General features: G+C 30.1%; 1 non-coding gene across 1 annotated transcript; it reads left to right on the forward strand.

Moving 5' to 3' along the window:
* Positions 1 to 1,323: 1,323 nt before the first annotated feature.
* Trnad-guc (transfer RNA aspartic acid (anticodon GUC)) lies at positions 1,324 to 1,395 on the forward strand. The gene has a single exon. It is a non-coding gene; the product is annotated as a tRNA-Asp (tRNA).
* The last annotated feature ends 2,407 nt before the right edge of the window (positions 1,396 to 3,802 follow it).

The raw sequence follows: 3,802 nt of genomic DNA on the forward strand, positions 1-3,802 counted from the left end.
TGAAATAATAAGCGTTAAACTATTTATTGACTGGAGAGCAAAAATTAAAAGGCTATGTATTATAGTATGTTTTGATATCTATAAACATATTGTAGTTCTATAAATACATGTAATTTTCTTAAATACATATTTTAATACTTATAATGTAAAATTATATCGGGCTATTTTAAGTTTAACAGTTAAATAATATAAAGCTAAGGTTAAAGCCAATTTGACGAATCCTCGATAGCATAGTGGTGAGTATCCCCGCCTATCACGCGGGAGACCGGGAGACATTTTTTCTTTATCACATGATCTATTAAATGAAAATATTATTAGTGCACTCGCAAATTAAATATTGCTTCTTTCATATAAATACTGTTAACGAGAAATCATGACTCTTTAAAATACAATTGTGATTTATCAATATTTACACAAAATAATCAGTCTGGTGTGTGAAACAAGCAAGCATTTGCCACTCCTCTAACAAGGACGCTATTTGTTATACTCGACATTACGAACTCATTGAAATTATAAAATCATTTAAATATACAAAGAAAACACTTATATTGCGTATGTATATGTAGCAAAACCTATAAATCGTACCATTATATCCAAATTAAACAAAGTACTTTTTTATTACGTAAAATTGTAGCAACAAGGGAAAAACTGAACAATTTGCTTTATTTTATAGCATAGTCTACTTAAATCCAAGAAACTTTGAATAACCATTACTTTACAAAGGTTGTTATGTCACACCAGGCCATATAAAATGTATATGATATTATTTGTAAAAAGGCTAGAAGGGTGAAATAATTATGTTTATAAAATATGAAAGTCTTAAGTGTATTTAGCTACTGTTAAGTCTCAAATAATCCTCGATAGTATAGTGGTGGGCCTGTCACTCATGACACCGGGGTTCATTTGCCCCATCGAGAGGTATAATTTATGTTTTAAACTTGCTCAATTCAAATGTAATTATTTTGAGAATTATTTCAAAAAATATAGATGGTAAATTTAATTAAGATAATCAATATCGAAACACAGATAATAATCGAGTCTACTTCTTCTTCTTTTTCCCAAGACATTACAAGTAGAAATGAAAAGGCTCCACAGACAGGTACAGTGGTCGTAACTAGAAGTGATTGTGGTTAGACAATTGAAATAGTATCATCACAAAAGTCGATTTGCATACATATTAAGTATCATTCAGGGAATTACTGAATGTCAATAAATGGTGACACATCCGGGGTTCACTCTCAGCGCCTGAAAGAGCGCATTGAATCTCACGAAGCCTAGAATACATATTTACATCTAAGATATTGTTTAAACGGAAAGTACAAATCCTCGATAGTATAGTGGTGAGTATCCCCGCCTGTCACGCGGGAGACCGGGGTTCAATTCCCCGTCGGGGAGGTCGTTTTTTTACACAACTCATAATAAACTAAAATTTTCAAAAACAATCTGAATCTAAAAACTGTTGAATTTAAATACACAAAACATTCTTCATTGTCTACTATGATCACTTTTATTTTATACAGTACTGATGAATGTCAAAAAAAAAATCTTGATATAGTTATACAAACACCTTTACCAGTGTTAACCTATATCTAGTAAACATTCAGGAACTAATGTCAGTATTGTATCATGAATCTTTGCGGAAATCATTGTAATAGTGAAAAACAGAATCCCTAAAGACAGCCCAACACGACAAAATTGTAAAATGTTGCAAGTTTATCCTGTCTGAACAAATCAACATACCTCTCTGTTGAGTTCTTGTCAAGCCTTTGGCAATAAATAAAAGTGTTATGATACGTAAACATCTATTTGATAACAGATATATAAGAAAAAACATCAAATGTATCGTGATTAAAATATAAAACGACATGACTGTCTTGCAGCAAACATAATTTAATGTGATATTTCAAAAGTTAAAATACTACCTAGGCAGATACTGACAGGGGGTTGTTGTATTGGAGTTACGTGTGTTGACAATTTTGTTTTAATTAACGTTTTATGTTAAATGTCATTTTCAAACGATATTCTCAAATAGTGACAGAAGAAGAAGTTAATAAACATATTAAACAAAAAATACCAGATTAATTAACGAGTTCCATTTCTTATAGTAGATCGTACAATATTACCATTTAACATAACGTAAATATTACAATACCTAAAGAGTCAAAACAAAATTAATCACGAGAAAGATTTCTTTTATTCACAGTGAAATAAAACAAATTCTCTATTATTAAACAGTAGTATACACAAAAAAGAACCCATTATTTCTTTGTATATACATAAAAACAAGATTGTATGAGTCATAACAACCATTTTGTATGAGCAATTCTTATTCGCAGTAAACCGTAGCTCACCTATTTATAATGACTGAAATACAATTTGACAATAAATTTAATAATGTACATTCTGACTAAATGAACGTAAAAAAACAATAGTAACTTAAAATATTTAATGCATTTGAAATATCCAACTGTTTGCTGTAGAGAGACAAGTCATCGGTGAAGGCTTCATGTATATACACTATATGCTATCAATAACGATGTCGTAATTCTATAAATAACTAGCTCCAGTAGAGATTATTATGCTTAACCATCTGGCCATATTTAGTTTAACGGTATAAAGTACATAAAACTACCGTTTAAATCATTGCAATATATTCTCGATAGTATAGTGGTGAGTATCCCCGCCTGTCACGCGGGAGACCGGAGTTCAATTCCCCGTCGGGGAGGTCATTTTAGGGTAAAACTGCTCTTTTTTCATGTTATGTACTAAAATAATAAAAATTTAATAAATAGAAGTTTTTTTTATATTCATTTTCTTCTTTATACATCACAGACATTCTGATACGTTCATAGGTTTCAAGACATAATATAAGCTTGAACAAAGTTAACACACAATAAATCATTGGTAAATCATAAGAACCATTAGTACATTAGAAAACGACATTTATAGTGTGTTATTTCGTTTCATCTTTCGGAACTTTTTTACTCGGCAAAAATAAATCAGATTTGAGATTTGGTTATGATCGTTCAAACCTGGGTTTTTCAAATAAAACATACAAATTAGAAAAACCCTGTTCAAAATCATCTCTGGCTTCGGAATATGAACACTTAATAAAGCAGTTTCCCGCACAATATGATAGATCACTGAGTTGTGTATTTTAGGGTATTTTTTATGAAATGGCTAATATTAAACTTGTGAACACATTAATACAATTATTAAAGAAGGAAGCACCGTTTCATTACAACACCGGCCATTGTTAATGATACATAATGACTATTGCTGTGATGTTTAAACAAGGAATGACGGAGGAGATGGTGTCATACATCGGGGTCATTTTGGTTAATTAGGTCACTTCCTTTGACAAGAACAACCATTGTTTTTTCCCAAATGTAACAAAAATGTGTTTATTTCTTCCAAAGTAAACAAAAACATATAAACAACTGGAAAGTCGTAACAGACAAAATAATTATCATCAAATCGAATGATGCCTTATTTGACTATTTAGATATAAAAGTTTATTTGTTGTCCAATCAAAAGTAGTGCAGTTATGACAAACACCAACATTCATTTACATCTTTGTTTTATAAGAATGTTTATCATGACATAACAAACTTTAAGTAATCAAATGTACGTTTGTATACTTTACTCGTATCATATAAAACATTGACAAAATACAGGTAAATGAAATGTGTTTTTCATTAAATTAAAACTTTTTGATAATAAATGGTCAAACTTCAACACACATAAGGTCAATTTTTCAATTTTCTGTCTCAGCATGTATGATAATTACGACATATTATAT

This window comes from Ruditapes philippinarum, unplaced genomic scaffold, assembly GCF_026571515.1.
Source record: "Ruditapes philippinarum isolate M1 unplaced genomic scaffold, ASM2657151v2 ctg1928_1_1_1_1, whole genome shotgun sequence".
Classification (NCBI taxonomy): domain Eukaryota; kingdom Metazoa; phylum Mollusca; class Bivalvia; order Venerida; family Veneridae; genus Ruditapes; species Ruditapes philippinarum.